The sequence below is a fragment of the Ursus arctos genome, unplaced genomic scaffold, assembly GCF_023065955.2.
Source record: "Ursus arctos isolate Adak ecotype North America unplaced genomic scaffold, UrsArc2.0 scaffold_20, whole genome shotgun sequence".
Lineage (NCBI taxonomy): Eukaryota > Metazoa > Chordata > Mammalia > Carnivora > Ursidae > Ursus > Ursus arctos.
Window position 1 is genome coordinate 35,888,927 of NW_026622875.1, and position 23,486 is coordinate 35,912,412.

The 23,486-nt window shown below is 40.7% G+C and overlaps 1 long non-coding RNA gene across 2 annotated transcripts in view; it reads left to right on the forward strand.

Annotated features, from left to right (window-relative positions):
- The window catches only part of LOC113253882 (uncharacterized), a 49,301-nt gene that overhangs the window by 19,274 nt on the left and 6,541 nt on the right, over nucleotides 1–23,486 (forward strand). Inside the window, exons 3-5 of one of the 2 annotated variants that reach the window (XR_003315565.3) lie at nucleotides 4,648–4,755; nucleotides 5,270–5,343; nucleotides 17,312–17,366. This is a non-coding gene — a long non-coding RNA (uncharacterized LOC113253882). The remainder of the gene's footprint in view (nucleotides 1–4,647; nucleotides 4,756–5,269; nucleotides 5,344–17,311; nucleotides 17,367–23,486) is intronic. The other variant, XR_008960691.1, reaches the window with a different exon arrangement.

The window sequence follows — 23,486 nt, forward strand, 5'->3', positions numbered from 1 at the left end:
GAGAAAATTCAACTGTTGAGATATCTGGGTAAAATACTTAGCTTATTGCCTTACAAAGAATAAATGCTTGATAAAAGTTAGCTATTATTAATATCATTATTTAGTTACTCACATGCTCCCACATCATTTTCTGGGGACTTCCAGGGCTATAATTATAATAATTTTTGCTAACATTAAGAGAAAGTCCAGTACAGTGGTTAAATATGCATGCTCTGAAGCCAGACTGCTTGCGTTCAGATCCATCAAATCCTGCTTTGTAAGTATTACAAGCTACTTACCTTTCCTGCATTTGTTTCCTCATCTTTAAAGTGGAGAAAATAATATTGCCTATGATATGGGATTGTTGTGAGGATTAAATGGGGAAATACATATAAGATGCTTAGAGTAGTGTCTGGTACATAGGAATTGCTGAATAAATATCTTTTGAGTTACTTATTTTTATTGAGCTGTGCTGAGTTTCATATACGGTATCTGTGGTATCCTGAGGTATCTTCTCAACATAAAAGGATAATCGTAAGTCTTATTGCACAGATGAAGAGAGAGAAGCTTGGAGAATTTCAGTAGTTTGCTCAAGGCACACACCAGTTAAATAAGAGAGCTAGAACTTGGAGCCAGTTATTTCTGAATCCAAAGTCTTGTGCCCTTACCATCATTGTCCTGAGGGCCAAACTCACACATTTACCTGTCTAGGAGGCATCTCCTAGAGGTTGTCTCATGGACACTTCATATCCAACATCTCCACAACCAACCTCATTGTATTCCCTTCTGAGCCTGCTCCCTCCTCGGGCCCACTGTCTTTATAAATGGGACCCCCTACTCTCTAGCTGCACAAGCCAGAGAACTAGAGAGGACAATTATACTTGATTGTTCCTTCTCATCCTCACCTCTTTAGTCAACCGCCAATACCTGTGGCTTCTTACTCTGAAAGATCTCCTGTATTTGTCCATTTCTTTCTGTTTTCACTGCCACCATCCTAGTCCAGGTTGCCATCATTTTCTTCTGAGTAAGTGCGGTTACCTTCCTATTAAGCTATATAATTGCTTAATAAGATGCAGAATATTATTTTTTACCTGGTTTCCTTTTAAAGCATGGGCTATCTTCATTGGAAGAAATGATTGGGACAGAGGACCCCCCAACATACTGCCTGCTTCGACTCCTATCACAGATAAGGATACTAAGTGACACCAGAGTATGGTAAGGCAAAGGGAAAGTAATTCTTTTTTGTGAACATAAGGGAAAGAATTTATGGTCAAATACCCAGTAGAGAAGAGGAGAGAGGATAGAAAGAGGAAAGAGAAGGGAGGAGGAGTAAGTGAATAACCAGAAGATGATACAAAGATGAGGGCCAGTGAAAATTCATAGCATGGAAAGCCAACAAATATTTTTTAGATGCTATAGCTTATGTCTCCAGAGCTTAAAAAAAATAAAATGCTATAGCTTAATTGTGACTCTCATTTGCTTTCCTGTGAAGTAAATCCTTTCTTTTTCCTCTTATAAAAATTTTTTAAATGTTTTAAGAATTTGTGAGGGTATATCTGTTTTGGGGTAAGGGAACCTAGTTTTATGACTAGGTTACCGTAGTATGTCACAGGGAAACCGTGAGCCCGGAAGGCAGAGCTGGCCATGAGCAATAGGCCTATGGGAAGTTCTAGAAGCTGGAGCAGAGCTTTGGCCTTCTGTTAGGTCATGAAATTGTTGAGAGCTCATGGCAGTTATTCCTAGATCTCCAAAAAGACAGGTGGTCTCCAGCTGACATCTGATTTGCATTCGTACCTACATAAAATCGGCGCTTCCCCCATGACAGCTAATATTCTGAGAGAAACACGTAAATCTCGCATTTCTTTTCTTCTTTGTGAAAATACAGCCAAATAACTAACTGTTTAAATTTCAGGATTGAACAAATCAGAAACTGATTTGGAAATGTCATTCTAACAAGATGGATTTTATTCACAGCTCTGCCTCTTAACTGAGTTCCAAGGGACTTGCCAATGGGAAGTAATTGAACTTCTCTGTGACTTCATGTTTCTTATCAGTATAATAAGGGACTTAGGTCAATTGTTGTATTCTAAGCTTTGATCCATATGTCCATGTAACAGTGGTTGTGGGTATTTCCACGTTTCTGTCCATGGGTTGAATGACTATATGTCCGATTTATTTAGTGTAGACCCAGTTTATTCCTGTTTCCTGGTATAATTATTAATAGTGCCCCATTTCACTCTCAAAGTTGTCCAGATGTGGGTAATAACACTACAGTTACCCTATCAATAGGAGTTCCTTGAATAGATTTTAGGGCAAATAATTTTAAACAGGTGTCTTAACTGCAAAACTTTGCAGATTCTTTAATGTGCTAACATGTCTTATGATTCTTGAGAAGAGAGGGGGTATAGTTTCCAGGATTTTGGTTTTGGAATCCTTATTTTGCTTCTTCTGGGAATAAGTTAATGCAACTTATTTTGGGAAAGAGTATTAAGTCATCTTAATTCAATAAATACTTATCAACTATTATGTGCCAAGTCCTGGAAGGGCAATGGAGAAATAGTGATGGATGGAACCTAACTTGGCCCCAGAGTAGTTTATAGTCTGAGCCATAAATGAGGTGAATGGCAGTGGGAATTAAGACAGCACACAAAGAATTGCAATTCAAGGTCACATTCTAGTTCTAATATTTCACCATGATGCCATGTAATTAGAGACCAAGAAAAAACAGAAAAAAGAGTCCAAATCCTAAATGAGTGGTATAATCTGTTAGCTTTATGTCAAGTGAAGGTTTCTTTCTTTCTTTTTTAAAATCATTAATATTATTTTCTTGCTCTGGGGTCCACATTTATCAGAACTGGGAAGCCCACCCAGCAGCCCTCCTCCTGCTCCTAGAGGTGTGGCCCCAGGGGCCTAGTAACCTTTTTAGAGCAAACGGCCCAGAGGTTTTACTTGGACCGAAGCAAAAGAAACAGTCAGAAATGGCAGGTAGATGGCTCCTCCCAAGCCTACAGTTGTCAGCTCTGCTCTGAGTGCATGTTCTTCCCAGGGCTTCCAGCTCACCGGCTCCATTCTGACACTGCCTACTGCCCTCCCCCCCTCCTCCTTCCTCGCTTCACCCCTCAAGCCCAAGGGCTTTCTTATGCTAGGCCAGCAGCTTGGCAGGGTCCTGGGGCCAGCAGAGGCTGTGAGGTCAGAGGAGGAGACTGGGTCTGAATCCCTTTCCCACTGTGTCCTCCCAGGAGCCTAGCTGCTGAAGTACTTCTGATGGAACTTCTGAAAGTCTTCCTCTGTAAACAGCGTGCTCTCAGCTGCCGTCTACTTCTTCATCTTGGCCATAGGCTGGTCACAGGCCTTGTGGCCCCAGTTCTGGCACACAATCTGCTAGGTGACCAACTCAGCCACTGTGCTTCTCACACTGGTCATAAGCTTCAGGTTGACTCTGAGGTAGACTTGACGCTCTCATTTCAGGAACTCAGCAAGTACCGACTTGGGCACCTTTCCCTTGGCTGAGTTCTGTCGTTTCTGGGCTTGGGTTGCATTCGTTTTCCCAGAGCCCTGCTGGGCTTGGCCTTGAGTGGTTCCGGGGCCTCGACTGCCCCCTGCAGCTCCTAGTCCTGCTGCAGCAAGGCCAGTGCCATGGCTGCACTGGGCTCTGGCCACACGCCCACAGATTCTTCTTCTTCTTCATTCCAGTTGGTTACCATCTAGTTATTTTAGTTTCAGGTATACAATTTAGTGATTCAATACTTCCAAACATCACCTGGTGCTCCTCACAAGTGCCCTCCTTTATCCCCATCATCTATTTAATCCATATCCCACCCTCAGTTTGTTCTCTGTAGTTAAGAGCCGGTTTCTTGGTTTGTCTCTCTGTCTTCTTTTTCCTTTGCTCGTTTGTTTCTTAAATTCCACATATGAGTGAAATCACGTGGTGTTTCTTTCTCTAACTGACTTATTTTACTTAGCATGTTGCAAAGACTTATTTTTTATGGCCAAATAATATTCCATTACATATATATATTTTTATCCATTCATCTACTGATGGACACTTGGCTGCTTCCAAATTTGGCTATTGTAAATAATGCTGCAATAAATACAGGGGTGCATGTATCCCTGTGAATTGGTGTTTTTGTATTTTTTGGCTAAATACCCAGTAGTGGGCTTATTGGATCATAGGGTAGTTCTATTTTTAACTTTTTAAGGAACCTGCATGCTGTTTTCCACAGCGGCTGCACCAGTTTGCATTCCCACTGACAATGCAAGACAGTTCCTTTTTCTCCACATCCTTGCCAAAACTTGTTCAAGTGAAGGTTTCTTAGACTCAATACTGAATGAATATGTTTGCTGAATCTTTCAGAATATTCATATAGTGGTCCAGAGAACGAGTATTTTTATGACTATGCAGACCATCTTACTTTAAGATTCAGAGTCTTAACAGTGTCCAGGAGGAGATGACTGGTAGGTTTACTTGTAAAAAGATATTGCAAAAACTTTGTGGAAAGACCTTGTGAGTAAAGACTGTCATTAGAGACTTGCCCAGAGATTAATTTTCAATAGAATTGTTACCGCTAACAACAGTCATCACTGAGTGGTAAACATTCACATGTTAATTTTTTCACATATTTATTTATTCTTTACAACAGTCAGATCTTATTATTATTCCCTCTTTAGAAAAGAAAAAGTGAAGTCCAGACAGGTTGAGTAACTTACCAAAGTTTGCACAGCAGAACCAGAATTTACACCCAGCCTGCATCCTTCTTCACTACTAAATGGCAGCAGGTATGTGTGTGGCTGACTGTGTGTGGGTTTCAGTGAACTCACCATAGTAGCCTAGAATCAGTTATGGTGAGCGTATTTACAGCACAGAAATCAGTAAATGCTACAAATTGTAGCCATGCCCCCCTCCCCCCAGCACACTAGTGGTTGCGGACATGTATGGAAAGCTGGAACTCAGTACTGCAGGTATTCATTTGGGGAAATGTTAGTACTGTTGGAACTTTGTCTTGGTCTTTTCATCAAATGGGGATCCATTTTAGTCTGAATTGGAAGAGATATACAAAATGAGAGTTCTCATGATCATTAAATAATGGGATCTGGGAGTCTTTTCAGAAAATCAAGTGCTCACTGCAGGTATTTCATTTCAAGAAACTCTGAGAAGCAGTTTTTGTCCAACCACAATTCTGCTTATGCTTCTTCTGAATTTCTGAAACCCATTATTTGCATATTTATCATGGCAATTACACTTTGAATTCATATTGTAGTTATTTGTGTATGTGTATTTTCTCCCTATTAGCCTGCAAGATTCCCGCTAGAATGCACGTGGGATCAGCATTGCAATCCCAGAGAGCACCTAGCACTGTTTTCCAAGTGAGTTCAATGTTGATTGAATTAATGACTTTTTTTCTGTTTCAAATACTTCTTGATGATTTAGGTAGAGTGGTAAAGGAAACAATTTAAGAAAACACTTTATATAATTCTGAATCATAAGGATTTTCTCACAACAGACAATCCAATCTATTAGTCTATTGAAATCATGGATGCATTCATGACGTTTACTATTCTACCCTCGAAGATGTAACTTATTTATAATTTAATTTTTCTTGTTACAAGTAAGATTAAAAGACTGACTTTTTTTTGTTATAAGACCTGTACAAAAGTAACTACTGGTTTGTGTTTGTACATCTAGCTTTAAACCAAGTTTTTTCTTTTCTTCTGCTCTTTCCTCCTGCTAATTCTGATCTCACTAGTAGTTTGCAAGCCATTTTCCCCCATAGGTAAATAGTCCTTTTAAATTATTTATTTATTTATTTTAAAATATTTTATTTATTTATTTGTCAGAGAATGACAGAGAGAGAGAGGATGCAGGGGGAGCAGCAGGCAGAGGGAGAAGCAGGCTCTCCACTGAGCAAGAAGCCCAATGTGGGACTCGATCCCAGCACTTGAGCCAAAGGCAGAGGCTTAACCGACTAAGCCACCCAGGCATCCCAGCCCTTTTAAATTTAGATTATAGATTCTGTTTTAAAAGTTTCTTTTTTGATATCTTGATGGTTTATTATTTAAAAATATTTAGACTCAATAAAATGGTTTTATTTTTTAAAAAATTCCTTTGATGGGGTGCCTGGATGGCTTAGTCGGTTAAGCGTCCCACTCTTGATTTCGGCTCAGGTCATGATCTCAGGGTCTTGAGTATGAGCCCCGCTTTGGCTCCACAATGGGCTTGGAGCCCGCTTAAGATTCTCTCTCTCCCTCTTCATCTGCCCATTACCAACCCCCCATCTCTCTAAAAAAAAAAATTCCTTTGATAATTAAATGTATTTGGACTACTATTTAAAATAGATACTCTTTAGAGTGGATGAAGGGGCAGATTTGGTCTTTTCCCTTGCCAGTGATCAGTCTGCTTGCTACTCAGCTGTGTATCAGCAACTTTAGTGTAACCTGGGTATTTCATAGAAATGCAATGTCTTGGGCCCCACCCCAGACCTATTGAATCATAATCTGCATTTTAACAACATCCCCAGGGATATTGGTTGCACATTAACATTTGAGAAAAGCCAATCAATTGGATCTTTTCCTGAAATTCACCCTGCTGCAAAAGCAGCTGACTATAATGTATTCTTCGATGCAGACCGCATTTTGGAATTCTGATTTATTTGATGGCTTAATGTTTATTGACTGCACCCGGTGTGCTAGATGCTGCAAAGAAAATTCGAACCACCCAGCCATTGTTCTACAGTTACTTTACTATAAAATAAGAAGATACAGGCAATTTACTGTTTTTTTCTTTCATTTGTGCTTTCAAAAAATACATTACATGTTTGAAAGAAGAAAAGAAGTTGGGTCAGGGAAACAGAGTAGAGCCCCTCTGAAGGGGGTGTGGTCCATTGTTAAAATAAGAGCAGATGAGGGATGTTCATATCCACACATAGAAAGGAATTCTGTCAATCATCTCTGGTTGGTTGGGGGAAAACAAACATCTGGATAGCTGAATTCTGTGTAGCCGAGGTATCTGGATACTTGCTTGTATCTTCCACTTCTTCTCCAGATGTTTTGTTTGTTTGTTTGTTTTTTAAAGATTTTATTTATTTATTTGACAGGATAGAGACAGCCAGCGAGAGAGGGAACACAAGCAGGGGGAGTGGGAGAGGAAGAAGTAGGCTCATAGCGGAGGAGCCTGATGTGGGGCTTGATCCCATAACGCCGGGATCACGCCCTGAGCCGAAGGCAGACGCTTAACCGCTGTGCCACCCAGGCGCCCCTCTTCTCCAGATGTTTTAGCGTTGTGTTCACGCAGCTCAAGCCCATTGCTTTCAGACATTTCGTGCATTTTTAGTAGAAAAAATTCTGAAGCATTGATTTTATGTCTGTATTCCATTCTTTATGAAAATTATAGTATTTTAAATCTCATATTTGGTCAGGTTTTGCCCCCTTGTGTAAAATTACCACTTTATATGGTGAATGTAGGAGACACTCTTAGTCACTATCCTTAAGATACGTTGAAATAAAAGTAAGAATTTTGAAGGGGTCCAGAATATGTCACCCCCAAAGATGCCACTTTGGCCTAAGGATTATTTTGAATTGAAGGCAGTTGAGAATCAAGAGATCAGGAAGAGGGTTTTTTTTGCCTTCTGCTGATGGGCCTAAAAGCAGGGCATAAATTACTCTGTGAAGATGTCTCCCTCCCCTGTACCAGGAAAAAGAGAACAGCTCGTTCACAGCAGTCACACTGAGATGAGTCCTCACAAACCTTACTGCGATGACACTTCTATTCCATTCATTTTCCTCAGACGTTTCTTAGTCACTTTCCTACAATTTATTGTTCCTCAAAGCCTAACCCCCTTTCCTTTGTTAAAATGGTGAACAAATCCCATCATCTAACTGCTTGAGTTTTACTTTTTTTTCTGAAAACTTCTAGGCATGCAAAATACGAATACATCTGTATTCCTGTTCTCCGGTTGATTGTCTTTTGTCAGTTAAATTTGCATGCCCCCAGTCACCCAATCTAAGAGGGTACAGGAAGAGTTTTCCTGACTAACAATTTTAACTCTAGTAAAACGTCCTTTTCAAAACTTCCATAGATCATTTTAGAAGAGGAGAGGAGGAAATAAAGAAGGATAGAAAAGTAGGATATGAAGCCTGTGGAAAAGCTGAGGCGTCAATAGAAATGGAATGAGAGTTTTTAGGAATTAGCTATTTAATCATGTGTTTCATCTAATCATTACTCAAGCTGTCAATGACTGCAGGCCCGCTGTACGGAGAGATTATTATTGTCACACCCTAAGCCTGCAGTGAGGTCAACTGTTAGATCAATAACAACTCTGGTCCATCAGATAACGAATCTAAATGAGAATTGCCGCTGTTAATCAGGTATCTTGAAATCCTTGAAACCGGGCACTGTGATAAATGATTGCTGACTATTCTTCTCCCTTTAACCGCAGTGGACTTTGCTCACCCATATTTTTAATTAACTAATTTAGTTCAGGACGTTTAAAATGCGCAAATCTTTTCAAAATTTTCCTCAGGAGGTTATTCCTGGAGTAGACATCAGTAAGAATGTCCTTCTTTCTTTGTAGAGATATATTTGGCACATTTTAATTTTTTCTCAGAGAAATACATTTCCTAGGAAGACTACGGTTTCGCATTTCACTTAGCACTCAGTTCTTTACCTCCCAGAATGGTAGCATTTTATTTTTATTTTATTTTATTTTTTTTAAGATTTTATTTATTTATTTGACACAGAGAGACAGCCAGCGAGAGAGCGAACACAAGCAGGGGGAGTGGGAGAGGAAGAAGCAGGCTCCCAGAGGAAGAGCCTGACGTGGGGCTTGATCCCAGAACTCCAGGATCACGCCCTGAGCCGAAGGCAGACGCTCAACCGCTGTGCCACCCAGGCGCCCCAGAATGGTAGCATTTTAAAATTCAGCAAAAACATGTTCTTTACGGTGTATTAAACGAAAGTCAAAGCTATGGAAAATTACAACCTTTGGTGCAAAAGGAATACCTTCTGTTTTTGTGAAGGTTAATTAGTAATGAAACTCCATCTTTTAGAAAAAAACACTGAGTTAAATTGGGGAAGTTAAATATGAGGAAGTCTTAACAATTAAAAGATATTTTATACATTAAAAAAGATGAAGATTTTGGCAGTTATAAATATTATTTAGTTTTATATTTTTGCAGTCTTGATCTTTTAACATGGATTAAGATCTGAAATTTCAAAACTTAGAGTTTGCATCTTCTCTATGACATTGAGAAAAGCCCATGCTATTATTTCTGTTAAGTCATTTTGTAACATTAGGGTTGCTGTAGTTAACAGAAACAAGCCCATTCACCCGCAGTTTTGCTTTCCCATTTATTTCTCCCATCGCTAGAGAACGGGACTGATGAGACAGGACAATAAAAACAATCTCTCTGACTTGACTGGTAAGTTAGCAAATACAGTTAAAATACTATCAGTTGTGCAGTGCCTCACCCGCCTGTAATTCCCCGGCCCAGGCCGGTTGGCCTGGGCTGGGGCCCCTCTGGACGATGGCAGTGGCTGGACAAGAAGTGAGGAGGGCACCGTGGGCAGCGAGGGGTTGGGGGAGATGGTGGCTCAGATGCAGCAGCTGTGCGGAGTCTGGACATCAAGCTGAGCTTCCAGGGGGCCCTGGCCGTGTACCCACCACGTAGCTGGCAGAAAATCATCCTTTCTGATGAAGGCAAGATGTATGGTTGGAACGAACTGATCGCCTGCTACATCAAGCTGAGAACAGGGAGGACCCAAACTCGCAAACACGTCTCTAGTCACATCCAGGTTCTGGCCCAAAGGAAATCAAGGGAAATGGAGTCCAAGCTCAAGGCCCTGAATGTAGACCAGGTTTCCAAGGACAAGGCATTCCAAGGACGAGGCAGCACCACATTTACTGTCTGGTCAGGGATTGAAAGGGGACCCCAAAAGTGGCTCACCTTGAAATACCCTCCTCCCAGAAAGGACCCCCCAGCTTTCTTCACGCTCATTTGGGGACGGGGCTGCTCCCTGTTAGAGGGGACCTTAAAAGCGGGGTAGTGAGCTGAAAAGATGGATCCTGATATTGGGACCTCACAGTGGTGTCTGAAAGGACAGATCACCCCAGAGCATCAGGGACTGGGGACAGGAGTGAGACAATCTTGGGGTACAGCACTGATTTCTCAGTCTAACAGGTACCCTCCCCCAACTTGCTTCTGGATATTCTGGAGGGCCTTAGATATGGTGGTTTGTCCCTCTGTTTTTTAGCACCGCCCCACCTCCCTTTCCCGATCTGCCTTTCCTTACCACCCCACTCTGTGACCCTGAGATCAAATATTGAAGTTTAACCCTTTCTGTGCAGGAGCAGAGCTAGATGGGCCCTGGAAATACTTTTGTTTTAATATTACAAGAGATATTTCTAAGTGGGTATTAGGATTTTTTTCTCAGCTGGGTAAACAGTGGGGTGAGGCTTTTAAATCTCATCCTCTCTTCTATAAAAGACAGGCTATACTGTGTGGCCTCCCCTCACCCCCTGCACTGTGTTGGTTTGCGTTTTGACAGAGGATAAAACTATTTTACCAAAAAACGAAAAAACAAAACAAAACCCCACTATGAATTGTCCCAGCATCTCACTGAAAATTTTTCTAGGTACTGAGTCCAGCTTTCCACATCCAGAAACCTTTTTATCTGTTCAGATGAGCTCTGTGTAGTTTCCAGTATGGAAAAAACACATTCATCTCTTTTGGTCATCTTAATTGCTAGATATTTTAATTGTTCTCATTGATGGCATTTATGAACCACCATTTCCAGTTATTTAGGGTAGCAAAACAAAGTATCCCAAAATGTAGTAGCGTAAAATAACAACTGTGAATCAAAAATTCAGAATACATAATGGAGATGCTTTGTCCGTGCTCCACAAAGTCTGCGGCCTCAGCTGGGAAGATTCACAGGGCTGAGCAATGGCTCAAATGAATGGGGGCTGGAATTATTTGGAAACTTCTCACTCACATGTCTGATGCATGGGCCAGGATGATGTAAGGGCTGGGCTCAGCTGGAGCTGTTGACAGGAACACGGACACGTGGCCTCTCCATGTGGATTGCACTTCTCATAGTGAGGTGGCTGGGTCCCGAGTGGGAGCATCCCGGAAGGGAGCATCAGGAGAGTGAGAGTTCTGCGACCCCGATAGAGCTGCATGGCCTTTTGTGAGGTGACCTCGGAAATCACAAAATGTCACTTCTACTCTCCTTGGCCAAAGCTGTCACAGGTCTGCCCATATTCAAGGGAAGGTAATAGAGATCTCCCCTCCTGATGGAGCAGTATCAAAGAATTTGTGACTGTTTTTAAAACCACCACAACACCCAATTCAGAGGGCTTTTTTTCCCTAAGACATTTTCCCCTACTAATTATCTTAAAAAGCAATAGAAGATATCTGGCACTTTATGGGGGGAAACCAGAGGTCAGTGCTGTGTTTGATGATAAAGCACAGAAATCTTATCAATGAGTTCCTTTCCCTCTCCCAATATTACCCAGTTTATCAGTCTACACACTGGGTTCCAGATACATGTTAGGGGGAAAATTAATTGCTAAGAGGATTTTATGTGAATTATGTTACTTCCAAGTTCCCTTATAGTCTGTCAGGCTGGTGCATTAGCGTTCTCTCTGATGTAGCCGTCAGTAACTATAGCTCTATTAGCTGTTCATTTGTGGCATAAAATAGACCCAAAACCAGAGGGTTGCTTTTGAGCCGAGCCTTTGTTTCATGAATATTAGAACACAAATCAATGCATATTGACTAGGGTTGTGTAGATGAACGTGATAGCATTGCCCTCAACAAAATATCAAAAAGATGCATAAGGCTAGAACAAAAATAAGAAGCACTTAAGTTTTTCAAGATATTGAATTTTAGATACTGAGCTAATAAGTTCGTTTCTTCAGATGCTTGAAGCTGTCTGAACGGATACTGCACTTTCTAAAGTACTTGCTTCTGTGTGGATGGTGGTGAGCAAGAGGCCAGAGAAGGATAATATAACTAATATAACCAGAGGTAACACTCCCACGACACTTTAACAAGCATATATCATTTTTATTGACATTCAAAACAAACCTGTGAGGTAAGTTTTAACGTCCCAGATTTACCGATGGGCAAATTGATGTCAGGGATTTTCTGCAGCATGTCTAAGGTCACTCGTTTCAATGGTGAAAAGACTTCAACTCCTCTGACATAATCGCTTTTGCAAAGTCATAGCTGATCCTCCTTAGCCAAATTAAAGTACTCCTCTGTATTCTTATAATACCTTGAAATCTCTCCATATCCACCACTTCGTGTTGTAATTATCTTCTGCGTTTGTTTCTCCCCACTTGACTCAAAGGGAAGCACCTCGTCTCATCTATCTGTACCCACTAAGGATTTGAGCTAAAGTGACTAGCAAACGTTTGTAGAATGAATGCGTGATTGAAGGTCTTTTAACAGTAAAATTCTCTACTAACCCATGGTACATTTCAAGGAAGAAGTTTTCTGTTGGAGTATGGTGAGGAAAAGCTGGTGTTTGTGGATAGGACAGACATAAAGACCTGTGAATCATTGGTGGTCTTAGTTTAGCTCATTCTCCAGAATACACCAGGAAAAGCAAAGGGCCTGTGTGCCTGAACAGAGTGACTTAGGGGGAAATATTAGGAATATTAGGAATTGAGGTCGAAGAGTTGACATAGTGGGGATCAGATCTTGTTGAGTCTTATAGGATAGAGAAGAATTCTGTTCTGACCAGACGAAGCTGTTGAGTGATCCTTTTAAAACCTATGATGAGAGTAGTAGAGCAGGACTGGATGAGTGGAAGCGGGGAGACATTTCATGACTGACTCCCTGATTGAGAGGCTATGGCTGCTTGGACAAAAGTGAGAAATAGTTGGATTTTGGGTATATTCTGAAAGTAGAACCAACAGGACTGGATTAGATATAGAGTGAAAGAAAAAGGAGTAAACGTGAAGCCAAGCTTATGGGTTGGAACAACTAAAAGAATGGAATCACTGGCAGTTAAGATGCGAAAATGTGTAGATGACACAGGTGTAGGAGTGCTGACAGCACTGACTCCATCTTTGGCCCTTCCTCTTGTTTATGCCAGTGCAATGACTTCCCTCAGGGCTACATGCCCTAGGCCCTGTGGAGGTTAGGGTGTGCCCTGACCAGAATGTGAGACAACTTGTTCTGATCTTCCCTAAGTGATGTAGAGAAGCCCCCACTTTAGGTAACTAGTAGAGGTGGCTGGTACACAGAGGGCCCCATCTTAGATAACTACCCTGTGACCTCACCACCGTACCCCTCACTCTATAAAAGGTGGGGTTAAAGTCTGGGTGTGGCAGAGAATAGTTGCACTGTGTCAGGATTGTTTGTCTGCCCAATCCCCTCCCCCTCAGGAAGTTACCCTGAATAAAACTGCATGTAAACGATGTGGAGCTGCTTGCTTCATCTTTCAGTCTTAAAGTGCCTTCTCAGGCTGGAGGATACATTATTGACCCTCCTCCACCTTCTAACATAAGTTTTGAGAAGGAAGATTATGAGTTCAGTTGTGGGGGCGCCTGGGTGGCACAGCAGTTAAGCGTCTGCCTTCGGCTCAGGGCGTGATCCCGGCGTTATGGGATCGAGCCCCACATCAGGCTCCTCCGCTATGAGCCTGCTTCTTCCTCTCCCACTCCCCCTGCTTGTGTTCCCTCTCTCGCTGGCTGTCTCTATCTCTGTCAAATAAATAAATAAAATCTTAAAAAAAAAAAAAAGAGTTCAGTTGTGGACCGTGTAAGGCCTGAGGTGAATAGTAGACACATAAAGGGATAATTTAAGTAGGCCGTGTGATTGGAGTTTATGATGAAGTTGAGAGAGATGATTCTAGAGTTTAGGAGAGAGAGGTCATGTGGAGCACACAGTGTAGAGATGGTAGTAAAAGCCAGGAGACAGAATGATATCACCAAGGAAGTGTGTGCATACAATAAGAAGAGATCAAAGATTGAAGCTTGAAGTATTCCAGAAACCAGGTCCAGGAAAGATAAGGAGTCTGGAAAAGAGACTGATAATGAACTACCAGTGAGAGAGGAATATGACGTTTGAGCCCAAGAGAAGAAAGGACATCAAGAAGAAGGTGTGGCCAGACCTCAGTGCTATATCAAGTGTGCTGTGGACTGAGAATTGATCATTGGTTTTAGCAATGGGGAAGACATGGGTGACTGACTATATTAAGGCTAGTTTGGGTGGCATGTTGGGGTGTGAAAGTCTGATTGTAAGTAGTTTAAGGGAGGATTAGAAGGGAGGAATTGACACCAGCAATTATATATGATGTTTCAAGTCTTGCAACAAAAAAGATCAGTGAACAAAAGGGGAGGTGGGGTTCAGAAAAAGTAGTGGGGTGGGTTTTTTTTGTTGTTTGTTTTTTTGTTTTTGTTTTTGTTTTAATTCTAATACATATATGTAGGGTGCCTGGGTGGCTCAGTCAGTTAAGCATCTGCCTTCGGATCAGGTCATGACCCCAGGGTCTTGGGATCGAGGCCTGCATTGGGCTCCCTGCTCAGTGGAGAGTCTGCTTCTCCCTCTCCCTCTCCCCCCACTCCCTGATCCCTTGCTCATGCTCATTGTTGCTCTCTCTCAAAAAAATCAATAACATCTTTAATATATATATATATATATATATATATATATATATGTATGTATACATGTGTATCTATCTCTACCTTTTAATGAAATGCAGTATAGGGTACACATCACCCATGAAGTATATAAAATATCCTGCTTACAAGTTTAAAGTCTTGATTAGATTAGGTTAAATACTTTTGTCAGTAATATTTCATGGGTGACGTTGTGCACTTCATTTTGCATTTCATTAGGAGACATTAATATGGGGTTGTCTAGTGATACTAAATTTCTATTTTTCTGTATTATTTGGTTAGGGTTGTAGCCCAACAGATATTTCTATTTATAAAGGCACAGTTTCCCCATTGCAATTAGCAAACAATCTGTGCAGTGATATTTTGGCACCATGTGGAAATTCTGTTTCTATATTTCATCTAATACCTAAATCAATTATTTAATTGGAGAACTTTAGATGATGATTTTCAAATTTATTGTTTTCCTCTACGTTTTTAGTTGGCTTTTTTTTTTTTTTTGGTAAAGAGAGCTTTTTTCATCAACTGAGAATGGATCATACTTTTTCCTAAAAGCTTAATTCTTTCCCTTTAATTACCAATTAACAGAATAAGAAGTTACCTCAATTATGGAAAATGGCTTTTTTTTTTTAATGAGAAGGTGTGGCGGGGGTGAGTTGTTGTTATTGTTTGTTTATTCAAGTAGATGTAATAACAGCATGTTTACAAATTGAAGGGAATGGTCTAGTAGAGAGGGAACCATCAATGGTACAGAAAAGAGAGGGGAGAACAACTAGAGTAAGTCCTTAAGAGAGAGATGGACTTAGATACACAAGGAAGGGACTATATGAATGGCTCACTTCTTTTAGTGAATGAAGAGTAGATGGTTCTGATGCTGGTAGGTAGTTAGATGTATTTGGGGGGAAATCTGTGGAAAATCTATTCTTGGTGAAATACGAAGCAAGGCCAGGAATAGGTGCATAAAGGGAAGGGGTGATTTATTGTAATGATGAGTTCTAGGCAGGACCACTGAAGCAGTGGAGGACATAATTTATAATACAGAGGTGGTCAAGGAACTGAGCAAAGTGTTAGATCATTTATTCATATATTGACATTGCTAAGAAATGGTACAATAGAAATCTTGGGGAGAGGGACAGTGAACCAAGAGCTAAAAATATTAAGGACAGAGAGTAACCCATGGGCAGTAGATGACAAATAATGAAGGGTAGAGGGTAATTTACTGTGATAACATAAAATTCAAAGTCAAGAATATTTTAAGAGAAATATGAGAAAGAATGGTCCAGAAGTGATGAAGAGGAATAAGGACATCTTTCTACCTCCAGGTGCATTAAAAGGGACTATAAGAAAGCAATTTCCTTAGGGGAGAGGCAAATTTCTAAAACAATTTTCCAGCCATTTGATTACAGTGTGCTTTGGTGTAGGTTTCTTCATATTGTGCTTGGAGATTTTTGAGCTTGAATTTGTGGGTTTATCATTTTCATTGAATTTGGAAAATTTTGGGCCAAATATTTTTTCTGTCTCCACCCCTTCCACTACTTCTGGAACTCCAGTTACATATATCAGGCCTTTTGAAAGTTTCCCACAGCTCATTGATGCTCTGTTCTTTCTCTTTTTTCATTCATTCATTCATTATTATTATTATTATTATTATTATTATTATTATTATTATGGATAGTTTCTGTGACTATGTAAGTTTACTAATTTTTTCTTCTGTAATGTGCAATCTTCTCTTGATCCCATCCAGCTTATCTTTCATCACTCACAGTTTCATCTCTAGAATTTTGATTCAAATCATTTTTTGTTATCTTTGGAATCTCGTCTACCACATAGTCTAGCTCCCTGAATATGTGGCATACCGTTATAATAACTGTTTTAGTGTTCTTGCCTACTAATTCTATCATCTGTGTCATTTCTGAGTCACTTTGGCTTGACTGACCTTCCTTTTCACTAGGTGTCATATTTATCTGATTTTTGCACATCTGGTAAGTTTTGTTCGTATATTAGACACTGAATTTTACCTTGTCGAGTGCCAGATATTTTTCTATGCCTATAAATATTCTTGAATTTTGTTCTGGAACATGGTTAAGTTACTTTTAAACAGTTTGATCTTATTGGGTCTTGCTTTTAAGGTTTCTTAGGTGGGAATAGGCTGTATTTAGAGTGGAATTAATTTTCCCCACGAGTAAGGCAAAATCCTCTGAATACTCTACAAAATGCCCAGTTATGAAGAGTTCTAGTTTGGCTGAAGGAGCTGGATGAAGGGATGGGGCACTGTTCCTGGCACTGAGTACTAGGCACATTTACTTTTCTTCCCTTAGGTAATTCTTTCCCTATCTTTGGATAGTTCCCTCACATGAATGTGCTGATTTAGTACGCAGCTAAGGAGGCACCATTTGCAGAGCTCCCCAGTTCTCTCTGGGTGTCATTTTTCCTTCTCTGATGTCTGTCCTGTAACTCTAGCTATTCGGTTTCCCTGGACCCACAGCTTAATTTCTCCAGCTCAGGGAGGCTGGTGTGTTCTACTTGGAGCCTCCCTCCTTGTACCATGGCCTAGAAAATTACTGCAGGGAGCAAGCTGCCGCTGTTATAGGACACACTTCTCTTGTTTTCCATCTTTCAGGGGTAATTGTATTTTGTTGCCTGATGACCACTGTCTTGAAAACTAGTTTCACGTATTTTATCTGGATTTTTTTTTTTAATTGTTTCAGGCGGGAGAATAAATCCAGTCCCTGTTACTCCATCTCAGCCAGAGTAGAAACCCAGGTAAGGCTGTTGTTACAAGTCACCTATTTTTGTTGTTGTTGTTGGAGTAGTATATTAACATGACATGGATTAGCTAATCATCTTATCTGAGGGCAAGCAGGACTGTGAGGGAATAGGACTTGGAAAGAGTAATTCTGGGGAAGAGCCTGAGGCCAAAAGTGAGGGAGTAGGTAGCTTAGTTCAGTGCGAGAGCATCAGCAGTTAAGAAAGGGTGAATATTACCAATCTCTACACTGATAGGGCAGCTTGAAGAAGAGCATCTACTTCTAAATCTTTAATCATTTGAAAAGGTGAAATTATTATTGTAGTAAAAGAAGTTGTTTGTTTTAAGATGTTCATGTGTCTTTTATTTGCCCACCTCAAATCTAGACAAAGATGAATAGCCTATGTTTTGTTCGTTTTAGTAGTAGCCTCTCTGCACTAAGAGAGAAAGCTTTGCAATTACAATTACAATCAATATAATACTTTCATGGTCTGTATCCATCTGCAAGACGCAGTTGTTATGAAATGAAGTAAATGAAGGCTTTAAAAGAGTAAGTAAGGGGCGCCTGGGTGGCTCAGTCGTTACGTATCTGCCTTCGGCTCAGGGTGTGATCCCGGAGTCCTGGGATCGAGCCCCCGCATCGGGCTCCTCTGCTGGGAGCCTGCTTCTTCCTCTCCCACTCCCCCCTGCTTGTGTTCCCTCTCTTGCTGGCTGTCTCTCTCTCTGTCGAATAAATAAATAAAATCTTTAAAAATAAATAAATAAAAATAAAAGAGTAAGTAAAAGAAGGTTAGATTTGCAGCGGTAAAATCTTAATATCTTAATAGAAAAATAATTACTGGTAGAAGTTCTTATGAAGGAAAACTCAATTACAAATGTTCATGAAGTGTTTCTAATGAACTGTTTCTGTTGGGATAAAGGACCCTGCCCCCCAAGCCCCATCCTTACACCTCTATCATTACCATCAAGCAATGATCTTAGGAAGATTAAATCAATCATAAAAACACATAAAGTAGCTAGATTTTCTTTGCAAACCTGAGTGTTGCACAAAAGGACTTGGGATCCTGTTATATTTACATAAGCAGAAGGCTACCTACTCAGGGACTATAAGATGTGCATTCTCTTGATTCTCCCCTGCCCACATTCCCTCAAAAACAGGGCATCCGACTCACATGTTACGGTTCACAAGTGAGAGCTGGGAACTGGTATCTTCCTTCTGTGACATAATGGACTATTCAATTTACTTTTTTAGTAGAGAAATGGGAGAAGGAAACAGAAACTAGGAGACAGAATTGAGTATAACACAATTTTATCCATGCATCGGTAAGTTAAAAATAAAAGTAAAAAAGTGAAGTTACAAATTTAAGCAGGTGGGTTTGGTTTTCTAGCTCATGGTCCCAACCTTGGTGGGTCCAAAGTACTTGGGCCATGCAGGTTGCCTGACTGCAAGTTGGCTGAACTGGTGGGTGTCACAGAATAGCCCCCCACTCCTACTCAGCAATGTGGGTCTCATTTAAGTGTGCAAAACTCCTGATGAAGCTGGATGCCACCTTTAAATCTGGGGATGTAGTAGCCAGGTGTGCTAGTGGGGAAAAAAAAAAAAAAAGCAACAAAAGTAACCTGCTAGGGAGATTTTCCAATGCAGAGGTGGCCAGATCTATACAGCTAGCATCCTCCACTACATAGACAACGGGCTTTTCAGATGGGCCCAGTGAGGGCTACATCTCTATCCACATACAGCCTACAAGGCAGCATTCCATGAAACAGAGGCTGGGTTTGAGCATTATAAAAGTTGTATACTATGGCCTTTCTGGCCTGGCATTGACATTATTCATTCCATCTTCGTAAGAGTATTAAAGTTTCAAGCGTGAAGTCCTTATACTTGTTAGGGACCTGAGTTCTAAGCTGACCTGCTGGATAGTTGGTGGTATTATAATACCCCACAGACAGTGGCTGTAGTGGTATTAGCTCCTCTCCCAAGGTCTGTATATTTTGACACTGTTTGCAGGGAGTGAAACTCAGGCCTGAAAAGCTGAAGCATGCTAGAGTAAGCAATGAGACTAATGTTTCCTTCTCTATAAGTGCCTTGAATGTACCTAATGAAAATTCTTGATTCTGATAAGATATTTCTTATATTTGTATTAAATGCTCACACAAGTTCTATGAGAAATGAAGGTTCAGTCTTGGATAGACTTCAAATGTCTAATTATTCTGAAAAATTGCTCAGGATATACATTTTACCAAATGCATTTCATACTCACATGCACACACGCACACACACACACACGCATGTGTGTGTGTGTGTGTGTGTATGTATGTGTGTGTATATATATATATATATATATATATATATATATATATGGATTTTCATTTAGTCCCTCATTCAGCAGTTATTTATTGAGCTTCTGTTTTTGTACGGTGCTAAATACTGGGGATGAGAAGATGAATAAGATACTCTCTGACTTTAAGGTTCTTGTATATGGTAAGGTATGATTGGAGTGTAATTTTTATTTGCTGTATGGATTTAGAAATTACGTTAGCTGCATTGATCAGAGTCATATAAAAGAAAAGTAGAGAGGATGAATTATGAAGTGAGTTTCAGACTGTCTTTGGAGAACCAATACTAACATAGATGTGAGAAAAGGGTTAGAAGTCATCTGTTTTATTAAGAAATTGAATTCTGACTTACTTTTTGCCTTCAGGGGCACAAGTAATTTGCTTTCCAGCAGTGGAAACAAATCCATGTTCTACTCTCCTGATTTTTTTTTTCCAGGCAGTTCCAATCATTTTAAAGTCATAACTGATGCATCGGCTGTGCCTTCATATCCCTGATGCCGCCAGAGATCACATCTTCCCTACGAGGGAGGCTAGGCCAGTAGTGGTTTTATTTCCAAGTTACAGATTGACATCCAAACAGAGTAAGCCCCTCAGTCCAAGGTCACACGGCGACCAAGTGTCAGAGCTAGGGCTAGTTGGCTTCTGTGAGCAAAGCCCACTAAACATCTTCAACAAGCTGAAGTTTGCTCAGGTAGACAGTTTCCCAGAGTTGCCTTTGCCAATTTTAAGAGAAACAAACAAGTGTTCCTCCTATAAAAACTGGCCACCTTCTTTCCCCACTATGGAAGGCTGAGGATAAGCAGGGTGTGCACCAGAAAGTGGGTATGACATACCCAGTATTCTTGGCTCTTCCTTCAGAATGTGGTTTTGAGAGGGGAAAACATTCCCTGAGCCATAGATACCATAGAAGTATCCCGCTCCCTGTCCCCATCATCTGACAACAGAGAGGTAGGGATCATGTTTTCTACCTACAACTGAGGAAACTGAGTCTCAGGGGGTTAAAATCACCAGCTCATAGCTACACAGCTTGGAATGGCTTGTGTTTATTCAGGCCTTCAAGTGTTCTTTATCCTCTGATACTCTAGGCTTTAAAGTAGGAGTGTAGAAGGAACAAAAAATAGGGGTACTAGGTTGTAAAAGGAAGTGAGAAGAGCTGGGTAGATGAGCACTGATACAGAATGGCAGGAGGGCGGCAGGAGGTGGAGAGGAGGGGGAGAAGTTGGCTTGTGCATAGTATCATTGGTGTGTGTGACTATTTAACACGCTGGCTTCTTCATGCAGAGCAATTTTCTCTTTATGCTCTTCTTTCACCTTAGAGGGTATATAATTCTGTCTGTGTTCTTTTTGTGGCTATAATTACAGGAAACCTCTTAAAAATACAATTTACTTGAAGAGAAATTATTTTAAATTGTATATTTATAAAACATATTATCTTAGTGTTTAAGTCCTAAAATTAAAATTCCACTGAAGGCTTTTTATCCACAATTATAGCAAGGCTTTTCACATGGCTGATAATGTTTTGGACCCATATAGTATCTTTTTAATAAGGAGCTCAAATTATTCTAGTGGGTGGCTGCTTGGCACAGGGGTGAGGAGCAGACAGATTGCTTTTGAATCCTGGCTCTAGCGCAGCTGTGTGACCTTGGGCAAGGTTCTTAACCTCTTTTAACTCATGTACTTATCTACAAAATGGGGGTAATTTCTGCCACACCAGGATGTCGTGAGGATTCAATGACACATGTAATATGGGGTCTAACGTGGGGCCATGTGTAAAAGAAGAGGTCAGAAACTGTTAGTTTTCTTCCTCTTTCCTCCCCACAGGATGGAGGATTGACTTCTATCTTGTTTGCCTCATGGTACGGAGGGAGAAATAGAGACAGAAGTGAAGGATTCACCGAATTTCCCAGCAGAATCCAGTCCTATTAAATTTCAATTTGCGGTTCTAGCTACTGACTGTTAAACTTGGATTTCTAGTCAGGGAGGAAACCCTGTAGGAGGGAATAATCCTATTTAGGGCTTGTTGAAAGATGCTGATTCTGTGTCAGTTTGACATTTTCTGAGGTTCTGTGGGAAAAATAGTGGCTGGACATCTAGCTATTTCCCTGAGAAGCTGTGTGACCTTGGTCAGGTCATTTGACCACTGTGGGCCTGGATACTTTTATAACAGTTGAACACCATCTCTCTTCTAGGATTTACATTTTTTTCTTCTACTTTCATTATATATGTACTTGCCTGTTTCCACCATTAGACCCTAAGTGTGTGGCAGACAGAGATATATCCTGCTTCCCTGGCATTCCACACTGTGTCTCTTCTAGTGCCTGATACATTGCTAATCAGAAAAGCTGGCGTAGGTTTTGTATGACATGGGGTGATGGTGTCGCAACTCATAGCAAAGTAATGAATCTGTTATGATAGCTGAATACACACACACGCATGGACTCACACTCACATACACGAACCCACTCAGGATACAGCCATCAAAGAGCATAGTGTGACCACTATGGTTGACTATGTCCTTTACAAACAAGCTTTAAGGTGAAATCTTCCAAAGTTCTACTTCTGAGAATTATGAAAATAGCCCTTGTCAGATTTGTTTGTTTGCTTGTTCATTGTTTCTCTTTCCTGCTAACACATGAGCGCCATGAGAACAAGAACCTGTTTGTCTTGTTCTTCACTGTATCTAGTGTACGAGAATAGTGCCTAGACGTGGTGAGACTTCAACGTATATTTGTCGAATGAATTATAATGAATAAGGAAAAAACCATCACTTCTTCAGACTGTGTGCCTGCAGGGCAAGAGTGCCAGGAAGATGACCAGATCCTAGCCATGGTTACAACCAGATCACTTGTGCAGACAAGTTACTAGATGCCTGTGAGGAGAGGGGCCTGTTGGGACTGTTACGGGTATTGGGGTTCACAACACCTGTAAGTGGCCCCCTCTATGAACCTAGCAGTTGGTAGAAATAGAAACTTGATGTAATAACTCTAAATGAGGATGACAGAAGTTACATTTAATAGCTCTAAACCAAGTTTATAGAAGCAGGTAATGAAGTTGTTTTTCTTTTAATTTTGTCTTCAATTTACCTCCCACCCTGATTGAACCTAGACGTTGCCTTCCTCCTGCCCTAAGCTTTTCTAACCTCAGACTGTCCTCACTCATGTCATCTCTCATATCTTTTCATTTACTTTTTACTCATTTGTCCAATTTTTTTTCTCTTTTCGCCCCAGGCCACATTCCTTACTCTTCTATTCATCCTGTGAATAGGAGGGGCCGCACATCTAGGATGCTGCCCTCTTTCTACCCCCAACTACATAAGCTCCGCTGGCCCACACTAAGTCTGCAGGATAAACTCCTTCTCTATTTCTGCTGCCTAAGGCACCTGGGAATTTTGTGTAAGTTTCTCCAGCTCGGCATTTAATTTCATGTTACTGACATAATCAGTTATTTCAATGAATACAAGTTCCAGATGAATGCAAGTCCACAGAGGAACCAAGATTTGTCTAAACTGCTGTCCTGGAAGATTTCACCCACTGTACAAAAGAAAGTGTTTGCGGTTCTCCTGACTTTCTCCCATTTTTCTTTTTTCTTCCTTATTTGCAAAGGAGCTCCCACATTCCTTAGAGCTTCTAGAAATGAATCAATTTAACCACATCTGTATTTGTCAAAGGGGTGACTGCAGCCATCATGTACTTTGACTGGCTCTGGTGAGAGATGTTTTCAAATAATTCATTCTTACCTCACAGGACAGTCGATTTTGCACCTTTGGGGATTCATGATTTTGAAATCTTGAAGAAGTTCCA